The sequence below is a fragment of the Mustela erminea genome, chromosome 20 (assembly GCF_009829155.1).
Source record: "Mustela erminea isolate mMusErm1 chromosome 20, mMusErm1.Pri, whole genome shotgun sequence".
NCBI lineage: Eukaryota > Metazoa > Chordata > Mammalia > Carnivora > Mustelidae > Mustela > Mustela erminea.
Window position 1 is genome coordinate 7,000,849 of NC_045633.1, and position 21,749 is coordinate 7,022,597.

At 46.3% G+C, this 21,749-nt stretch overlaps 1 protein-coding gene and 2 long non-coding RNA genes across 4 annotated transcripts in view; 2 read left to right on the forward strand and 1 right to left on the reverse strand.

The window, feature by feature from the left end:
- The window catches only part of LOC116580553 (thyroid receptor-interacting protein 11-like), a 302,056-nt gene that overhangs the window by 149,520 nt on the left and 130,787 nt on the right, over positions 1–21,749 (reverse strand). The window lies entirely within an intron of this gene.
- LOC116580556 lies at positions 1,253–21,691 on the forward strand. The gene is made up of 4 exons (XR_004281708.1): positions 1,253–1,503; positions 18,555–18,623; positions 19,358–19,479; positions 21,645–21,691. It is a non-coding gene; the product is annotated as an uncharacterized LOC116580556 (long non-coding RNA).
- Positions 7,379–17,389, forward strand: LOC116580557. 2 transcript variants are annotated; one of them, XR_004281709.1, is made up of 3 exons: positions 7,379–9,170; positions 12,162–12,285; positions 17,298–17,389. It is a non-coding gene; the product is annotated as an uncharacterized LOC116580557 (long non-coding RNA). The 2 variants fall into 2 exon arrangements; XR_004281710.1 differs by having other exon boundaries at positions 7,379–9,011.

Genomic DNA, 21,749 nt, shown 5'->3' on the forward strand with positions numbered 1-21,749 from the left:
CGAAAGGCGTCCAAGACACGGAGGGAACCAGGCAAACGCCGAAAAGACAGGAGAGATGGACTGGCTTCCACCGCTCTCCGCTGGCGCGGCTCGATGACGCCTCTGACGTCCAATCCCTCAGACACCTTCCTGCTCGCGGCAATCTAGACGCTTATTGGCCCGGGTTTATTGGCCTCCTTGGCCCGGCTCTGGGGTCATTGGATAATTCTTTCGTTGCCACCCACACAACCCGGAAGCTTTCCGAGGGGGCGGGGAATGGAAATAGACGCCTAAAGGGCACCGAAATGCTTTCTGGGAATGGTAGTCATCGGTGCGCCAGGGGAAAGCCGGCTTTCTTCTCGCGGGTTAGACCATTTTAGACTCATTCACAGAGGCGAAGAGGTGCCAGGATCCTCAGCGTTGGCGCGAAGCGCAGAAAATCCAGCGGGAAGAAACAAGTGTTAGTGTTACGGGTAGTCCGGGCTCAGTTTTAACCACTGAACGAAGGTTAATGGAGCGCAGACTGTGCGCCAGGAGTTGTCCTTAAGGAAGGACTTTGCGCCCAGAATCCCTTTCAGAGGTGGAGGAAGGAATGTGTGGAAAACCGGTACAATGCCGAACTGTAGGAACGTGAAAGCGAACTAGGGCTGCCAGTTACAAGCCTCAGTGGCTGAGTTTCAGAACCGTACTATGGAGTGAAAGAAGGGAACAGAACATTTTTATGACTTTCAAACCAAGCAAAACGCATGTTTAGAGAAACACACATATATAATCAAATACTGCAGAGAAAAAGAACGGAATGGTGGGAGGAGAAACAAGAATCACCATATTCGTGACCTTTAGGGAGGGGGAGGGTAGAAGCCTGGAGGAGAAGGGTTACCGGGGCACCTCAATTATTTCTGAAGTTGGTGCGTTCACGGGTTTCATTATTATGCACAGGTAAGATGTTCTATACATGTATTTTGTCCTGCATTTATTAAAAAAAATTCTAGACAAATAAAGAAGTGGGTTTGTATGTTCCATTTCTCTGCCCCAATGCTTTAGATCTGCCCGTTGAATGACAGTTATAATAGGTTCTGAACAAGGAAAGGACACCCGGGTACTCCCCGCGCCCCCAGGACTACAATTCCCAAAAAGGATTGCTTACTCCCGGGCCAGTGTCTGCATTTGGTGGATGTACGAGCTATCCAATGAGCCCCTCTGCAGTCCGAGGGGGGCGGGGAAGTTGTCCAATCAGCGACTGGGCAGACGCGCCAATGAGCGGGAAGGTTGTTCGCTCGCGGCCCTGACAGGAGCGGCATCCCTGAGTGGGTGGAACCAGCCCCTCTCACCTGCCTCTCAGAGGCTGGCGGTTCCCCTCGGCACCCCGCTTCTCTCTCTCCGTGAGGCACATCATCCGGGAACACCCGCGCCCAAAGCCAGTGACTTGAGGACGCCGTCATTCAAATCGTGTTCTTCCTCCTGGACAGACACAGAGGAGGAGGGAGTGCGCGTGCGCTCGTGAAAATGCTTCTATGTTCTGAGGTACCTGCGGGCCGGGGCTCAGGGCCCAGCGACCCTGGGGGTGGGGTGGGGTGGGGGCTGAGGCCTTGGTGGGAGGCGGGGCTGTGTCTCAGGAATAGGCTCTTTCGCCGTCACCTCGTGCGCCCTTCGTTTCACAGCTGTGAAGAGCCCGGAGCGGGGCTTCGTGTATGGAGCTGCTAATTATCTCACCTGTGCCGTGCGCCGGGCCTGGGGAGAGCGGCACTGGGGATGCGCCCGTAGCAGGCAGACGGGGTGTCGGCCTTGTTGGGGCTAAAGTCTTGCCGGAAGACCGGTGGCGTGAAGGGAGTAAGTGTGGAGTTGTTGGGGGAGAAGTTCGGGTTCTCCCTCTTAAATAGGTTACATTCCACTGGGGGTTGTCAGGATCCCCACTGTGCACCTGAGATCAGGCCAGTCAAGGAGGCGTGGCGGGGGATGGGGGGGGGGTGGGGGCGGGTGTCGGAGGGAGTGCGGGCCCAGGACCGCGTAATACTGGTGGGCAGAGCCAGTCCTTTCCAGAGCTTTTGCGTGGAGGCCACTGGAGTCTACATTCTCAGGGGTGTAGCGGGGGCAGCGTGGTGCGCACAGATGTTTGTGACATATTGGCAAGCACGAGGCTGGAGTGTAGTTCGTTCAGCAGAAATTGTTGAGAGTGTACTTTGTGGCGGGCCCTTCCTTTTGGGTGGGTGGTTGATGGAGATTGGGAGCACATGTTAAATAGTCTGACAGGTATCTGAGGTGCTCACCACCTGTTTGGACGAGACAGGAAGCAAATAATTAGCCGTGAAATACATAATTAGAGTTTTCCCTTGAGTGCTGAGAAATGCAGGGTGTGTTTGAGTTTGTAATTTAGGCAATAATGTCTCAGCGGAGATCGGAAGGCTAAGACAAATGGTAGACGTGGGAGGGCGTTCCGTTAGAACAGGACAGGAGTGTTAAAGGAATTGAATGTCCTTGAGGCTGGGGCCACGTGGGGACTGTAGGGTGGAGAAAACCAAGGTTTGGGGTGAAGACTTGCACTTTCTGTAGGTTCTTGGAGACTAAGCATAATGACTGAAACCATGGAGTCCAGAGCCAAGCTGCTCCTAGCTCTGCCACTTAAGAGCTGTGTTACTGAAGCACTCTTTATCTGTTTCCTGATGTGAGAAATGGGGATGATAATACTACTACTTCATAGATGATTGTAAAGATGAAATGATATTTAATGTTAATAAAAGACTTAGAGCCATGTATGACATGTAATAGGTGTTAGTGGTGGTTGATGCAATAAATAGATAAATACATAAGTTTTGAAGACTTGGAGACAGTCTGCAGTGACATTTGTGAACTTAAATGGCTTCGACCCAACTTCATTTCTTCTCCAGTTTGTAGGGGCTGTTGACCCCATGTGTAGCACTGTTGAATCAGAAATAATTTTTCTCGTATCAACTGCTGTTGGCTAAGGGAATCTGATGTACCATTGAAATGATCAGAGAGAAAGAAAATACTTTTCAATAGCATATTATGATTATGGTTATTGAAAAGTTAATAGAGATTTATTTAATATTTGTTGGTAACAGTTTGTGTAAACTTGCTTACTTAAAAAGAAAAGTAAACTGTAGAGTAACTCAGATACAACAAAAGGAGAGAGAAGTAGCATAACTACAGCTTACCTTTTCTTGTCTCTCTATGGGAAAGCTATTATAATTTCTCTGTTCCTCTCTGCCTCAGTTTCCAATGCCCCCCCTGTGTCTGCCAACCACTACACATTGTAGGGGAAGTTTGGGTTTGGAATTGCAGAGACTCTAAGGCAGTCGTACCCAGGCCAAAGGGCACATCAGCAGAGCCTGTGGGGCTTTTTAAAGAAAAACTAGGAGGATTCTTAGATCCTCCTCTAGACTCACTGAGTCATATCTTCCGGGATAGGTCCCGGGCTGTAAAGACCAGGTATGTTTGCCATGTGGATGTGTTTCATGACAGCTTTTTTTTTTGCGCTGGCCTTTCCTTCATTGGAACAACATGCAAGAAGATTGGGAGAATCCACAAGTTAATGTTTGAAACCATTTTGCAGGCCTCTGTCCTTCAAGTTCCATGATTTCGTGGTCTGCATCTTCACTGTGGTGTGTTAAATCCTTAAAACTTGTCAGAGAGTCACGTTATTAATAACACAGGGATTCCTTGCAAGAATCATTGACAAATCCCTTTCTGCCTCAGTCCTCTCTTTGGAGTGGGGCTGAGAATGGTAACCCGCCTGTGGGATGTAAGGACTAAATGAGAAATAGATCCAAGGCAGTCAGCACAGGATCTGGCCCAGAGTGATGCCTTTCACAAGTTATTATTACTACTTTTTGATTTCTCTCCATTCTTTTTTTCTTTGTAGATATGATTTATTCATTTATTTTAGAGAAGGAGTGCACGCCTCTGTGGCAGGGGTGCGCACGGTGGGTGGGGAGAGGAGTAGGGAAAGGGAGGGAGAAAGAATCTCAAGCAGGAATGCACAGTGAGTGTAGAGCCTGATGTGGCAATAGATGTCATGATCCTCATGTCATGACCTGAGCCTAAATGAAGAGTCAGGCACTCAACGCAACCCTTGATTTCCCTCCTTCTGAATATTATTTGGATGTAGTTACTGACTATGTCCTCACTGTGGATCAGGCTGGTTCCTGCCTCCCCAGGTTACAGCCATGTTAAGAAAGCCAGTTAGCCTCCCAAGAGTCCTAGGATGCCACTGCTTTGATGTATTCCTGCCTTCAATACAGAGCCCTCCTGGGGCTAGCCATGCAAGGAATTTCCAGAGAAGACTGCTGGGAGGACTAGATACGGAGTGTTCCCCTCAGTGCCGGGCGCACAGCTGGTGTTCAAGACTGGTAGTGAGTGTCAGCACCATGTTACCATCATCAGTGTCCTGACCTTCATCATGGACTGGTGCTCTCACTCCTACCATCCTACAGTTAGAACTCTTCTATTGGACACATCGGGCTTATATGTTATTATATTCTAATAATTCCATTTGGTTCAATAGGACTCTTTCAAGCACTTACCGTGATCAACTCTCTCGACTTGTGATCCCTCTCTCCTTATCTTTCCATTCTGCTGTTCCCTTAAGGCAGTTCCCTCTTTTATTTCCTGTGACCCCCACCCTCACCCCTTCCCTGTATCCTGGGAAATTAGGAGTCCATTAGCCATTTCCTCCCTGTCTTTGCTTGGACCCTGGCCCTTCTTGGGGGGACATCTGTTCCTGAAACTTCCTAAGGTGCTGCCTGTGTTCTCATACCCCACATTATTCAGGATTGGGGGGTTCAAGATGGTGTCTTCCCGCTTCTTTGCCCCCATGCCATTTCTTTGAGATCTGTGGTCCCCAGGGAGAGCATCCTGACCTCCTCATCATTACTGTTTTCTCCCTTCCTCGTGGTTATTCACCTAATTCATTGAAGACTTGGGTTCCAGGCCCACAGCCTCCTCTATCTTGATTCTTGCCATTAGCTGGGGTGGCCTCAGTGTGCGCATGGAGGGCCCAGCCTCCAACAGGGCACTCATTTTCTCAAATGCCTACTTTGCCATGATCATCTCTGCCACCACTATCACCATGGTGCCTTGGATTTCCACCCTGGTGCTGCACCACCTTGCACGTGAGCAGTGCGGCACCTTTCAACCCTGATCTCTTTCCAGTATGTTCCTTCTGTCATTTCTGCTCTGCCATCTGCGTGCTCTTCCCGAGGACCTCCTTGGATTTCTCTGTCTTTTAGATGCTCCCTCGAGGCTCTCATCTCTCACCTGAGCTTGGATTTCCCAGCCCATGATTCAGCAGTTGTCCTGGCAATGCTTCTACCACCCTTGCCTTTCATCTGAGTAAACCCTAAGCCATGGGTGAAGCAAAGCATCCATGTTCGTCTTGAATCCTCATGGTGGGAATCACACAGCAGGGCAGCTTGGAACAACTGCGAGTTCTTGCGAACCACCCTCCCCTGTGCTCTCATGGAGCTCCCCCATTCTGTGGTTCCCTGGGCAGCTCCCTTTCCCACTCTCCAGAATCCTTCCAGCAGACTTTTCCCACTCTCCTCAACCCCGTGATTGACGCTACCCTCCTTCATTCTCTGCATAACATGGGCCATGGGATGCATACTGCTTCACAGAGAAGATGGGAACCTTCAGATTGGAACTCCATGAACATCCCTCCAAGAAAGGGAACCGTCCTTTCCTCCTGTGACAGTGGTCAGCATCCTCCCCAGAGGCCACTGGGAGCACACCTTTCCTTAAACACTGTGGGTTCTGTTACTCATCGTGGGGGAGAACCCACATCATGGGAATGAATGGTGGGGCTGATCAGTAAGAAAGAGGGTGTTAGAACATACAGGATTTGGGCTTTGGGTGGATGTTTTGGGTAGCAATCAAGGAAGAAGGAGTGTGCTCTGGACTGGGTGCTTTGGGACAGTTCTGGGACTGGGTAGGTCCATCGGTCTTCTCTAGAAGGAGGTGTGAGTAGTGAGATGAACAGTGTCAATTCAGAAGGAAGGCACTCGCTCCTGTGAGCCGGGAGAGAGGATGATTGGTATTTTGTGATGGGCATGACAACCTGGTTTTGTCTGTTTGGACAAGAGAGGAAGTGGGCCTGTTTTGTCTCCCTTCGTCACCGTGGCCAGGTCACCTCGTGCTGCAATTCTTTGAGGTTGCATGTGTCCAACAGGGGAAACACATGGCCTCTCTGTGTCTGCTGTGCAGCCTTGCTCATGGTGCCAGGCCGCCTTCTTGATGTCAGCACTGCTCTTCCTTCTTTCCCAGTGGAGGAGGGAAGTCTTCACAAGACAAATAGGTGTGTGCCAGACAGGAGAAACTAGCCTGAACACTGAAGCCCAGAGCTGTGTCAGCGGCACCTGACATTGTGTCGGGGGGCGGGTAGCAAGAGGGCATCCTGGAGAGCCTTTCAGAGAGTGAAATGCAGGGGAGGACCCAGGGGTTTCAAGTCAGGGAGGTGATGTACTCTGGGTTTTTTTACCATCTCCAGGAGCTGCGTGAGAGCTGCTTTGGTGAAAAGGGGCAAGTCTCTTCCCTTTTCTTTCCCTGTAGCCACACCCCTGGCTCAGGCCCCTTCTCCTATCTGGTCTGTTGCAACACTTCCTCCTTGTTCTGCCTGCTTCTCATGCAGCTCCTTCTCCCACCCAAGTTCTCCTGATCTGGCCAAGGTGATCATTTTGGAATCCCACATCTTCTCCTGTTACTATGTTACTGGAAACCTTTTGATACCCGACCAGCCACAAGGTGGAATCTGCACTGTGTGGTGTGACTCCCTTTGCTTTTCATGATCCTCCCATGGTGCCCTTGGTCTCCTGCTGCCAACTGGAAACCTGCATTTGGATTATCTCAAATCCAGTCCTTCCAAAAGTGCTTTGAGATCCCCTGCCTGTTTTTTCCTCCTTGCCACCCCCACCCTCTGAACTCCATGACTGGGACCAGTGTGCCCTTCAGCTCCCACGTGCAAAAGGGAAGAGTCATTTTTGAACTCTGCTTTGACTTCTTTTCCCCCTTCTGCGATCATTCACCCAGACGTGTGATTTTGTCGGCTAATTTTTTCTGGAATCTACCTCCTTTTCTCCACCACTGCTTCTGCCCTCTCAGTCCGAGCTATGGTCATTTGTGGTGTGATCCACGGTGCTGGTGTGATTGGTGAGCTTCCAGGTGCATCAACCTCCCCCAAGAACTGTCTCCCCTGGAATCCAGAGATTTGTGGAAGCCCCACGCATTCATATCACTGGCTAGTTTCTTGTTTCCTGGCTGCTGCTGCTTCTTTTTTTCTTAAGATTTTATTTATTTATTTGACAGAGAGAGACACAGCGAGAGAGGGAACACAACCTGGGAAAGTGGGAGAGGGAGAAGCAGGCTTCTTGCTGAGTGGGGAGCCCAATTGGGGGCTCGATCCCGGGACCCTGGGCTGAAGGCAGAGCTTAACGACTGAGCCACCCAGGTGCCCCAGTTTCCTGGCTTCCTGTAGCTGTTGGAGATGGACCCAAATGTTCCTTCAGTGTCTGCACACCTGGTCCATCTTCCTTCTCCAGTCCTGCTTCCCAATCACCTTTGCTGCACTATGGGATCCGGTCAGTCCTTCCAATGTGCTCTGTGCCCACTGGCCTTGGGGCAGCTCGGCCGCTCCCTCTGCCCAAGACACTTTCTCCTCAATCCCCCCTCACTCATGAGCTCTCATCTCCCCTCAGATGAATGCCGTGACTCCACAATCTCTATTGAATGGTTACTCAATCGCCGGAGGCACAGTTCTCACATGGTTCCAGACATGACCCAAACAGATCGGGGTGAAACAGTTAGTGAGCCTTTCTTCCAGTGAGAAGCAGCCAGAAAACAGAGTCAAGAAATCTGGCATGTCAGGGGGTGCTGGATGCTGTAGGAAGGTTGGAAGGGGCTGTCATCTAAGCTGGGATGGCCAGGTAAGGCCCCCTGAGGACAAAGGTCGGAAAGCCTTGTAGGAGGTGAGGGAGTGAGCCCTGTGCATGTCTGTGGGCCAGTGTCCCTGGCAGAGTGAAGGGGGAGTAGGAAGGTCTCTGTGGAGAGAACTGGGCTGACTTGTTCCAGGAATGACAAGGCCAGAGTGGGGGAGAAGGGGGATAATAGCAGATGGGGTCTTAGGGACCTAGGGTGAGAGCCACTGGAGGCCAGGCAGGGGTGGGGGGGGGCGGATTTTGAAGTGAAGAATGAGGTGACCTGAGTTGGATTTTAGTGGGATCACTTCAGTTTTCTGTTGAGAACAGCGAAGGTGAAATCAGTCAGATCAGTTTGGAGGCTCCTAGAATATTCCAAGACAAGAGATACTGTCAGCTTGGATCAGGGTGGTAGGAGGGGAAGTGCTGTTAATCGACCAGAGTCTGGGTACATGGTGAAGGAAGAGCTGTTGGGATATGCTGACAGATTGGATGTGGGTGAGGCCATGAGTCAAGAAGATGCCCAGCCTCTGGCTCTGCAGGCTCATGTCAGATGCGGCTCCCTCTGGAGGCCCCTGACGCTTACAGACAAGGTCCAGCCCACTATCTGTTCTCTGTGCATGTCCTTCGGGGCAGTCAGTCCTGTCTCAATGCAGAGTCTCGTTTAATGTTTGTCCTTCCCCCTCCACTGTGAGAATAATGGTGCTGAGAGGGACCACATATGTCTCAGTGTCCCATGCCATGTAGACTCCTAGCAAGTATTTCTCAGCCAGCAGAGTGACAAGGAACTGAATGTAGACGCTCAACGTTCTATTTCCTGACGAGGTCTCAAGACTACCATGTCCATTTCATTGGTTTTGAGTAGTCTGTGTGTTTTAGAAACCAGGCCAAAGGCTGTTAAGACTGAAATTCCATTGTGAAAAAATTAATTTGCTGTCACCTGCATTGAAAAATGTCACTGTTGATGTGCAAGTGGGTCACAGGATCACGTCTTGGCAGAGGCAGCATTTTCCGGAAACTTACGCCTTCCTTCCCAGCACAGTGTTGACATCTACACAGCTCAGCCCAGAGAGCAGGGTTGAGATTTTGACCTGAGATATTCTGAAGGTCAATGGGGATGCTGTTTTCCCTCCCCAGAGAAGACGTGTCACTTTAGAATGAGAATATTCTGGTGAGCGTAAATTAGCTGCCAAACTTGCCCATCAAGAAAGTCGAATAAATCATGGCTTTCTGGATTTTTGCCACCCCCCCCATTTTTTCCAAAAGGTAAGAAATTAAATTTGGAAAATATATATGGAAAGCACTGGCCTCAGATCTAGAATACTAATTACTTTTCTTTTAAAGTTTTTTTTTTTTTTTTAAGATTTTGTTATTAGGGAATCTCTACCTAACATGGAGCTGAATTCATAGCTCCCAGATCAGAATCACCAGCTCTTCCAGCTAGCCAGCAAGGTGCCCCTTGAGGATTAACTTTTTCTTTTTCTTTTTTTTTTTTTTTTTTTTAAAGATTTTATTTATTTATTTGACAGAGAGAAATCACAAGTAGACGGAGAGGCAGGCAGAGAGAGAGAGAGGCAAGCAGGCTCCCTGCTGAGCAGAGAGTCCGATGCGGGACTCGATCCCAGGACCCTGAGATCATGACCTGAGCTGAAGGCAGCGGCTTAACCCACTGAGCCACCCAGGCGCCCCGAGGAATAACTTTTTCAATGACAAAAGTGAATACATTTTCTCCACTCGGTAATCTAATTTGAATAAATTGGGCATATAATTTATTGCCTCTTTTTTTTTTTTTTTTTAATTGGCCAGATGGTATTCCACAGTGTGGTTTTACTTCATGTGACAACACTTTTGTTTGTCATTTGGGTGGCTGTTTAGGGCTGTGTTAAACATTTTTGCATGTGTGTTTGAATTTTTCAATGAGATGGATTTCAGGGGAGAAGTGTCTGCAAAATGGTCCTCAGAAGAGGTTACGTCAATTTCTGTTCTCACCCATGGTAAATGAGATGCTATCACAGAATAATCTTAGTCTCTTAAATTGTGAGCTGGGAAGTAGAAAAAGATTTCTTTGTATTTTGAGAGAGAGAAAGAGGGAGAGAGAGAATGGGAAAGGGGCAAAAGGAGAGGGAGAGAGAGAATCTGAAGCACATTTCCCGCTGAGCACAAATCTTGAATGGGGCCAGATCCCACAACCCTGCGACTATTACCTGAGCCAAAATCAAGAGTCAGATGCTCAACCTATTGAGCCACCCAGTTGCCCCTTAAGTTTATATTTTTATAATCAGTAGGAAGACTGAGAATTTTCAGTTGGTTACTGTCACTGTCAGTTTTTTATATGAACCCTTTCTCCTTAGCATTTTCCCGGTGAGTTGTCTCTTTGATTTTTTATGTTTTTGTTATTAATTTTTTTTATTTTTGGATTTTTTTCTTGAGTTTTTGTTTATTTATTTGACAGAGAGTGTGTGTGAACATAAGCAAGGGGAGCAGCAGAGAGAGAGAGAGAGAGCGAGCGCACAAGTAGGCAGAGTGACAGGCAGAGGGAGAGGGAGAAGGAAGCCCCCCTCCAGAGCAGGGAGCCTGAAACAAGGCTGGATCCCAGGACCCTGGGATCATGACCTGAGCCAAAGGCAGAGCTACGCAGGTGCCCCTTTATATTGATTTGTAAGAATTTTTATATGTAGAGTGGTAGTCTTTGGCTTTTGTACTTGTTGTAGTTTTTTGTCCCAAACTCTTGCTTGTCTTTGAGTTTAGCTTGTACCATACATTTCATGATACATTTCATTCTGAATCTTTATGGTACCAGATTTGGCAGTCTGACTTCATCACTTTGAGATAATGCTTTAAAGGACCTTTTTCAGCCAGTACTACATTTTACTTTAGCACTTTTATGGTTTTGGCTTCTATTGTTTAGACCATTTATCTAACCTTATTATTTTGTATAATATAAAGTAGCCCTTTTTGTCCCTACACCATCTAGCAATGGTCTATATCCCTCATGGATTTGAAACATAACTTAGATACCAAATTCTTACATATGCTTTAACATAGCCATGCGTATATCCTTCCTCACTTCCAGTTGGACTTGCTGTTTTCATTTTGATGCCTACACGTTTTGACTTGCGATGTAGCTTAATTGTGAATTGATTGAGAGGTCCCATAGCTTGCTTCTCAGAGTAAGAATAGGTTTGTGCCAGGGAATAGCACCATTTTCTTAGTTCATTTGAGCAGCTGGACTCCAGGAAGGAAGAGAAGAAAGAGACACTGACAAAAGGCACATGTCTAAGTCTGTGAGAGCAATAGCGTTTCAGGAAGCCATACTGTGTAGACTTCAACATACATGTCATTGGCCAAAACTAGGCATGTGGCCCTACTCCTAGCTGCAGGAATGTGTGGGAGGGGAGAATTTCTCACAGGGCAGATTGGTACCTTGAACAAAATTGGGGTCCTCTTACTAAGGAACAGGGATAGGTGTATGTTGAAAGGGGAACTTGGAGGGTCAGCTGCATCTCTCATTGGTTTTTGTTTTTGTTTTTCTTTAGAATTTCCCTAGGTAGGGGTGCCTGGGTAACTTAGTCGGGTTGAGCATGTGAGTCTTGATCTCAGCTTAGGTCTCCATCTCAGGGTTGTGAGTTCAAGCCCCATGTTGCATTCCATGCTGGGCATGGAGCCTTCTTAAAAGAAAAAAAAAAAGAAAATAAGGATTTCCCCAGGTATTCCAAAGAGACAGAAGGGTGGGGAAGAAAGATACTGGAGGTAGGTGAGCAGGGGAGAAGACATAATGTATAAAAGAAAATGCTCAGTCTTCAGTGTTCAGTTTGATGAGCATTAAGAAATGTTCACAGTTGGCTCTTGAACAACATGGGTTTGAATTGCATGAGTCCACTTATATGTGGATTTTTTTAATAAATATAGCACAGTAATGCAAATGTATTTTCTTCATGATTTTCTGTAGCATACTTTAGTGAAAGAATAAAATGTATAATACATATAGCATACAAAATACCTTTAATCAACTGTTTCTATTACCAGTAGTGCTTCTGGTCAACAGTAGTAGTAAAATTTGGGGGGAGATGAAATTTACATACAGATTTTTTACTACATGGGAATGGGTACCCCAACCACTGTGTTGTTGAAGGATCAATTGTGTATCTGTGTCCCAGCCCCAAACACAAGACAAAATATATCTGAAGCTCCAGAAGTTACCCTCGTATCTCTTTGTACTTAGTCTCCTTACCCCCGCTGGTCATTTTCTGATTTCAGGATCTACGGTAGATTAGATTTGCCCGGTCTTGAACAACGTGTGAATGGAATTTTGTCATATGCAATTCCTTTGTCTTCTTTCACTCAGCGTGTTCTTTGAGATTCATCCATGTTGTGTGCACAGGTAAACAAACCCTGTTGGTTCAAGTGGAGAGGACAGATTTTATAACTGTTGGAATCAGGAAAAGAGTCCTGCATGAATGAAACTCTGCCTTGATGTGTACAGAGGGCATTTTAAAGAGAATGAAGAAGTAAGGCCAGGGATGAGTAAAGTTAGGGGAGGAACAGATGACAAAAAGTAGAATACGTGTATTGGTCCATATGAAACCGCCTGTATTTGCTAACTGGGAGACAAGGGCCTGACTTTTCAGTAGATGCCTAGAATTTCCTCGGGCAGGCACTAAGGTGGACCTGTGTTGTAGGGTTGGGACCTGGAGCTGTTAGAAACTATGTTAATGTTTGTTCGAGTTGGTATATGATAAGCCAGGTTTGAGAAGAGGGCTCAGAGCAGTCTGGCTAGAGTTTGGTCAAGGAAAGAATCTTCATCAGTGTAAAGTAGTTTCCTCCTTTCTATGTAGTGTGTTTAAACCACGATTTGTTCATCTGTTCATCTGATGGTTAGACATTTTGTTGTATCCAAGTTTTTGGTCATTGTGAATAGGCTACAATAAACTTTCTTACAGAAGTCTTAAATTTCTCCTGAACTTGCTTAGTGGGATTGCTTAGTCACAGGGTGGGGACATATTGAAGTCCTAGCCTAGTTTCCAAAGTGGTTGATTAGTTTACACTTCCCACCAGCAATATACTGACACTCAGTTGCTCAGCATCCTCGTTAGCATTCTGTGTTGTCAGTGAGGGTGAAATAGCATCTCATTATGCTTTCACATTGCATTTCCCTGGTGACAAATGATCTGAGTTAGGCACCTTTTCGTGTGTTTAGTGGGCATTCCTACATCTTTGGGCTCTGTCTGTTCATTTTTTGCCCATTGTTGTTGTCAATGTTGTTTTTGGTTTTGACTTTTTGGAGTTATTATGTATTCTGGATAGGAATTCTTTGTCAGACAGATGCATGATAAATGTACATGGATAGGAGAATAAAAATTTAAAATATTTTACAGTAGCATCTAAGACATAAACTGGTTCGGTGGCTGGGTGGCTCGGTTGATGACTCATCTGACTTTTGATCTCAGCTCAGGTCTTGAACTCAGGGTTGTGAGTTCAGGCCCTGCTTTGGACTCTATATTGGGCTCCATGGTAGGTGTGGAGCCTGTTTAAAAAACAACAACAGCAACAAAAAGGCAAACTGGCTGGAAGTAAGTCTCATGATAGACATGAAACGCCTACAGAAAGCAAAACATTGTTGAGAGGAATTCAAGAAGAGTGAAATCAGTGGGAGATATGCTTTGTTTATGCATTGGAAGATATGACATCGTTGAGATTTCTGTTTTCTATGATTTGATTCATGCAAACAATGCAATCCCAATCAAACTCCTAGCCATCTTTTTCCTCTTTTGTAGAAAAAATGAACAAATTGATGCCACATGTATATGGCAATGCCAAGGGTCTAGAATAGCCAAACAAGTTTTCAAAAGAATGCAGTTGAAGAACCCACACTACTTATTCCTGCTCAATTTCAAGACTTACAGTGAAACGACAGTAATCAAACCCTTTGGTGTGAAGATAGATCAATGAAACAGAATAGAGTCTAAAAATAGACCAATCACAACAGGTACTGTCGATTGATTTTTGCCCAGAGTGTCAGTTCAATGGGGAAAAGGAAGTCATTCAATTTTATTTTTTTAAAGATTGATTAAGTTATTTATTAATTTGTTTATTTATTAGAAAAGAGAGAGAGAGAGAGAGAGATCATGAGCAGGGAGGAAGGGGAAAGGGAGAAGCAGACTCCCTGCTGAGCAGGATGCCCAATGTGGGGCTCTATTTCAGCACCCAGGGATCATGACCTAAGCTGAGGACCATGCCCAACAGGTGAACAAGCCAGGTGACCCAGGGGAGTCTTTGTAGTGAATAATACTGGATGAATTGGATACTGAAGTGGAAACAAAAAACAGACTTTGACCCCTACCTCATTCTTTACATACACACATAAATTTGGGAAGGATCATGACCCTAAATATAAAAGACTTAACCAATTTCTGTCACTCACCCTTTCCCTTTCATTCTGTTCAAATACATCTGAAAGGGCGTTTTCATCAGCACAAACTCAAAATCAAAATAAAATTCTAAGCAATAGGAAGAACACTGACTAACTGACAGTGTTTCTTCTTTCTTTTTTCAGTCTTATATTTGATGGTGTCTTAGAGTGAAATATGGCATATGGGTAGTGTAGAAAAATTTTAAAACAGAAAAATTAACACACACACACACACACACACACTTACAAAGACCCCAGAAGTCTGAAGTTTCTCCTGTTTCTCTGCTGTTCTTCAGCCTCCCTGCCTACCTGCAGCTACTGGAACATTCCAAGGTGCTTCCTGCCCAGAGCCTTTCTATCAGCTGCTCATTCCATCCTTAGGTGCCTTCTGCACAGCTTTCTCCAATTCTGTGGGAGTCCACGCAGCCCTCCTCTTTTCAGAGAGGCCTTCCCTTTGACCTTGTCTGATGCAGGTCCTTCATCCCCTGCTATTGTCCTTCATCTGGCATAAGCTCTTACTTTGTCTCTGTCTCTGTCTACCAATGCCTGGACTTTGCAGACACTCAAGAAGTATTATTTGTCTGGATCAATAGTGTCAAGCTGAGGGCGAATACAGAAGCTGCTCCGTGTCATCCAGGAGAGGGCAGTAGGAAGTCCAGGGAAGAGCTCCTAGAGGAAGGCAGCTTGGTCAGCTTTTCAGCAGGTAGAGCTGCTCAGCGGTGGAGCGAGTGCTTTCTTTGTAGGGCGTGCTCAGGCGGTGGCTTGGTGTTGTTGAAGGGTTCTTGCCCTGGATGTCAGGGTTGACCAGGTCATTGGGAAGGCCCCTTCCAACCAGACAGCCAGCCATGCTTGAGGACTAGTCTCCTCTCTGGTCTGTGGTTCTTTCTCAACTGCAGATGTGGCTCTAACCACTAGAGGGCACTAGATGATGCCTTTGAGGACAGTGCCCATCAAATCACCAACAGTGAGAACACAATTTTCTCTTTTAATTATTGAAATATAGTTTGATCTATACAGTGTTATGTCAGTTTGAGGTGTGCAGCATTGCTGATTTGACATGTCTGTATATTATTCAGCACTCACCACGATTATGTGTATTCACTGTCTGTCACAGTACATTATTATGATATTATTGATGATATTCCTGAGGTACTTTTCATTTTTGTGAGTTATTTATATAAGTGGAAGTGTGTGCCTCTTAATCCCCATCACCAGTTTCGCTACCCCCCCTCCCCCGCTACCCTCTGGCAGTCACCATTCTGTGTTGAAGAGTCTGTTTGGTTTTGTTGGTTTGGAGAACAAACTTCTCAGGGCATTTATACCCCGAACACAGACTTCAACAACAGCTTCACAAAACAGTCTTTAACTCTTATAGTATGTAATGGATGCTGATATTTTCTGTTTAACTCTTACCATCTGCATTTTCTAAGCCAGGGATTTGCAGACTATTACATTGATTTTGTGAACGTGTATGGGTCACAATTCATTGTTTGAAAAGCACTGTTTTAGACAATGGAGTGTGTTCACCCTTGTAAAAGTCTGTGGGTCAGTTTTCCTTGACAGTCTGGGCTTGTGGGTAATTGTGTCCCTTAGTGTGTACTTAGTGTGTTTCTGTGCTGAGTTGCTGACTTGAGTAGCCCAAGGTATTTGCTTCCTTACGGGTGTCTGCTAAGGTGGGCACATGGCCGTCTGTGGGAGACTGGTGGGGACAGGTACAGGATTAGCACAGACCATAGTCAGGACAGTAGTAAGCCTTGTCGGTGGATATGAAGAGAACATATGTTATCTGTCTGAGATGGATATCTGAGAACTTAGAACCTAGCTGGGTGAAAATACACACACACACACACACACACACACACACACAGACACACACACAGTCACGTGTGCCCTACCCCTTTCAACTTACTGATCAGGCAAATGGGAATGAGGTAACGTACTCATGGTAAAATATGTTTCATGGTAAAATAACAGAAGACCAATTCCATTTGATTGATTTATTACTTTTTTAAAAAAGATTTATTTGAGCGAGAGAGAATGAGGGGGGAAGGGCAGAGGGAGAGAGAATCCTGAAGCACACTCCCCACTGAAGATGAAGTCTGATGCCGGACTGAATGCCAGAACCCAGAGATCGTGACCTGAGTTGAAACCAAGAGCTGGCTGCGCTACCCCGTTTGGTTTAAATGGTAAAGATGTTTATTAATTCCCAAGATAGCCATTGAAGGGCAAGGGCCAAAATGGCTTCACATGGCCTTAGGGATCCAGGCTTTTTCTGCTACTTCTTGTTTTCCTAAGGCTGGTTCCTTATGGTTGGCAGAAGACCTCCACTGGTAATCTGGACTTCAGCTCCTGGTTTAGAAAACTAAAACTTTGGTTCCTTGTAATATAGACCGGGGAGAGCTTAGGCTACCATAGCATTTTCTAGGTTGTGTAGACCAGAGTTCAGGCTACTGCACTATTGTTGTAGCTGTTGTGTTTATCGGTTCCTAGTTTTCCCATTATGACCTGCCTGAGGGATGTGGAAGGACTGGTACCTAATACAGAGCTGGGGGAAAGGCTTAGGTAGTCTTTTGTGAGTTTTAGGAAACAATCTTGGATCTCCCTTCCTACGAACACAGAACTTGTGGTCAAGCAGAGTTGTCTGACTGGCTCTTGCCAGTGAGTTTGCTGAGGGAATAAATGGTGGGAGGTTTTCTAGGCGAGATAAGAGGTGAGGTGCTGTGCTCTGTAGGGCCCTGGGAAGGGAGTTAGGCACATGAGCAAAGAGAGAGAAGAAATGGTTGCCGGGGAAGAGAGGCTGGTGATGAGGGGCCATGTATGTGAGCACCAAGACGGATGGCTGAGTCTGCTGAGATTTGTAATGGAGCATGAATCTGCCTCTGTTGGCTGTTGGAGGTAGCTGATTGTCCTCTTTGACCTGGTTCCTGAGAACTGGGTCAGAACCTACTGACCTTGCCTCACCTGCCTCCTTTCTTCCCTTTTAGGTCTGCAGTAAGCCTTGGCTACTGGCTTGACCCTTCCATTCAGCATTTTGTAAGACTGTCTAAGGAGAGGAAGGCCCCCAGAATTAATAGAGGCAAGTGACTCCCTCCCTCCCAACGTCCCCTCATCAGACCAGAGGCCCGAGGTTTTAGGGATTCCTCTTCAGAAGAGAGTGTTCACTCTCTCCAGTGGCGTATGAAAGTGCTCATTTCCCAACATCCTCACCAGCACAGGAACCTTTTCATTGTGGTTAATCTGGAAAATGGTATCTTACAGTAAATTTGTTTTATTTTATTCCTCTTATTTTGGGGCTGAAGTTAAGGATCATTTTATATGTTGAAGAGCCATTTCTGCTATCTTTTACTGTGAACTGTCTAAGTAAGGAATCACCCTTTTGGTCTTATTAAAGTGATAGTAGTACTATTAGTCTCTGCAAGTCCTTTCTGTCAAGGCAGTGAAAGGATTTGAGACAGGATTTGAGATTGAGATTGATTCATCTCAATCTCATTCAGATTGAGAAATTAGCCAAATGATCCCAGTCCTTGGGCATGCAGGGAATCCTGGCCCTAAAGATGGAGCTTGTGGGTAGATTCTGTAAGAAATGCAAAGAACGTTTAAAGTGGTGGTCCCTGACTATAAGGACATGGATCTTACCTTGAGCTGAGGGTGAACCCAGGCTTTAGGAAGATGGGGCCAGGCCTACCTAAGAGGACTGAAGCCTCCCTCCTGGGCGCCTGAGGCAGCTTTCCTAACCAGAGGCAGGGACCCACCTTGGAGCCCTGGGGAGCTGGGTGCCCCAGGCAGCATGTCAGCGGCCTGCCTGCCTTCTTCCTCTGCCTGGGCTGGCATGTCCAGGCTGCAGCACACAAAGAAAGGGCTTCCCAAATAGGATGTGGTGAGCATCTTTAAAGTTTTTGTTTCAATATCCAGTCTGTTGTGGACGATATTCTATAACATAAAATAAAAATGATTTCCTAGAAACATAAAATGCAAGATAAACTGTAAAGTACAATCTCAAATTATGTATTAGGAGAATCAATAGACCTAGAACTCTTATATCACATTGCAGTAAGTGTCTAAATGCTACTCAAATTTCATTCTTAAGATAGTTATGCTTTAAGCAACAGGACTTTAGAACACGGATTTTATCTTCCTTTTCCACTCTTTTATTTCCCATCTTCTTTACGCAAGCTCCCCACCCTGGAGCTGAATAAGTCAATTTTGGGGGCAATGTTTGCTCATGCCTTTCTCTCCCACAGACGGTCTGTGAGGTCATTTTATAAGCATAGAGGCTTTTACCTACGCAGGATGAAGATGAAGGGACCATGGTAAGAAATACGGCTTTATTTTATTTTTTTTTTTTTCGGCTTTATTTTTTTTTATTTCATTTTGCTTGGCCATTTATCTACAAACGGTCTACAAATAGTCTGACTGCAAAATATTATTTTGTCATGATCTCGCATTTTGAGGTTTAGCTGAGTCCTACGTAGTTTGTACCTGGCCTCGAAAAAGCATATTTCAAAGAGGAACATTAGATCTGATGTTTTGATGTAAAACACTTGTCTTTCCTATGTACAATCATGGGATATTTTAATTTGTAAAGATTTTATTTATTTATTTATTTATTTATTTATTTATTGAGAGGGAGAGCATGACTGGAAGGGCCAGAGGGAGAGGGAAAAGCAGGCTCTCAGTGGAGCAGGGAGCCCAATGTGGGCCTTGATCCCAGGACCTGAGATCCTGACCTGAGCCAAAGGCAGACTCTTAACTGACTGAGCCATCCAGGTGCTGCAAGGGACATTTTATTTCTATGATCTTTAATTCCACCATTAAATCATTAAATAGATTGTACTTACTGTGGTTTTAGCAGCTTTAAATTTAAGAATAAAAAAAAAAAGGTAGAGAATATGAAAGTCCTGATTTCTCCCATGAGTCCACAGATAAATCACTGACCCGAAAGAAGAGCAGCAGAATCCTCATTTGCTCTTCTGCTGGGGCGGACTCTGCAGGGATGCTTTCCGACCTCACTGAGGGATAACTTGTCTCTGTGTCTCTCTCTCAGGATATTTTGGTCGAGTCCATGTCGTCAGTCAGCTGATAAAGGCATTTCTACAGGAGACAGAATGTCATTGTCAAATTCTAAATCTTGGGACTACGATGGAGACCACCTTCTGGAGATTAAAGGTAAATGAACATTCGCCCTCTTCTTTCCCGAATTGTTTCATTTGTGAAGGTGCCTGCCTGGTTCAACATGTTAAAAATATATTCAGAAGGAATACAGTGACTGCCTTCTCATGCCCCTGTCCCCAGCTGCTTGCGTCTGCTGCCACCGTCAGCCACGTACTTGATGTCACCGGGTCCCTGGTGAAGGATGGGTGCTTGGCTTCTCCTCCTTTGCTGTTACAAACAGGGCTTTTGACAAAAACCCTTGTAGACGTGCCCTCTGCACGTGTGAAAGAACCTGCCAGTGGGATTGTGAGCCCCAGAGCCCGTGTCCGTCGTACTGATGATCACAAAGATTTTATTGTCATCGTGACAGTGTCTTTAGTATAGTTTAGAGATGTGCAAGTCTGGGTGATAGTGATATGACACAAAGGCCTTTCATAGCTAGTCCCTGATTTGATCCCTCACCTGCTCTGTTAATGAGCAAGCACAGGTATAAGTACGCTCACTCACAGGAAACGAGACGGGTCCGGTTAGTGGCAGAACCAGGAGCAAATAGACTGCAGGTCCCGCAAGTCCAGGTTGCTTCCCTGTTCTCTGTCCAGAGCCTTGTGCTTGCTCAGGGGGGTCTTTGTGGTCCGTCAGTCGGTGGTGCGTCTCTGCCTCAGTGACTATGGTGTGGTGGAAGGAGCTGGAGCAGAATGCAGGGGCAGAATGTGTGCATGTGAGCAGAAGCCACTGGAGGAATGCCTCCTCTCAGCCCCACACCCTTTCGACTTGGTCCCGAGGTTTGGTTTCTCCTTCGTGTCATATAGTTGAGTCGACAAGGAATAAATCTGACATTTTAATTTCTTTTTTTAAAAGTTTTATTTATTTATTTGACAGGCAGAGATCAGAAGTAGGCAGAGAGGCAGGCAGGGAGAGGAGGAAACAGGCTCCCTGCAGAGCAGAGAGCCTGATGCGGGGCTCGATCCCAGAACCCTGGGATCATGACCTGAGCCGAGGCAGAGGCTTTAACCCACCGAGCCACCCAGGTGCCCCCTAACATTTTAATTTCTGGTCCAGGTACACTGAGACTTAGGTACCCCTTCCAAGAAAAATGGTAATCTGCCAGTAGTAAGGAAGGCAAGTAGCACAGGGTAGGAAAGATTTAGTGGAGGTGTTTTGGATTGGTCCAAAGGGTTTTTAAAAAACTCTAGTCTCCTTGAAAAAAAAAAAAAAGAATGCCTGTTTGGACTTTGGAGCCCAGGCTGAAAGGGCCAAATTTCACCTACCCACCGGTCTTTGTAAATAAAGTTTTATTGCAACACAGCCACTCCCATTTATGTAAGTCTTCTCTATGGCTGCTTTACCAGCAGGACGGCAGAGTTGAATAGTTTGAGGAGTTGCTGTCTGGCCTGCAAAGGCTAAAATACTTTCTGGTCGTTTGCAGCAAGTTTGCTAATCCCTGAATTGAGAGATCTATGCTTCTAGACAGTGTGGAGAAAATTTTGTCCGCCAGTCTCATGGTCTCATGCACCTTCCACCCTGTATGGTCCCTCGGCTGCACCAGCAGAGGCTTAGCAGCGGGTCACAGGCTTTCTACTTCCACCACGGTGGGAGCTCATTCTGTATGATCTCGGGCCCAAGACTGTGGGAACAGTTGAAGGCTCCTGCCTCCGGCAGTGGGCAAAAGTAGGGCCCAGGAGAGCCAGTACCATCACAGATAAAGAGTCATGGGGTAGTGAACCCATTTAAGGGACCTTGGCTTCTCTGTATCTCCTAAATTCTATTTCCACACAACCCTAGGATCAAGGATGCAGGGGATGGGTGTCACCTTGGGCAGCCTGTGCTGCGGTCAGCCCTGCGGGATCCTCTTTGAATCCGAGGGCTGTCCTTCCTCACAGCTGTTCCTGGCTGCTGTCCTGGAGCAAAGCCCTGTCCTGGGTGTCCTCCACACCTCCTGTGACATGCCAGCTCCTGATGAATGGTATCAGACAGGCTTAGGAATCCCAGAATCAAAAGTGGAAGTGTCACATGCTGCAGCTGCTTTGCTCCTTTGCCAAAGCCCAGAAAGAAGATGTCTGTTCCTTAGAGGCTCCAGGTGTGCCTCTGGATAGCTTTCCCTCCACAGTGACCCCTTATTCAGAATTCTTCTGAGGGTCAGGTATCTGATGCCTGGGAAACTCTTTTTTTTTTTTTTTAAGATGTATTCATTTATTTGAGAGAGAGGGAGGGAGAATGAGCGAGGAGGGGCAGAAGCAAAAGGATACAGAGAATCCGGAAGCAGACTCCCCACTGAGCACTGAACC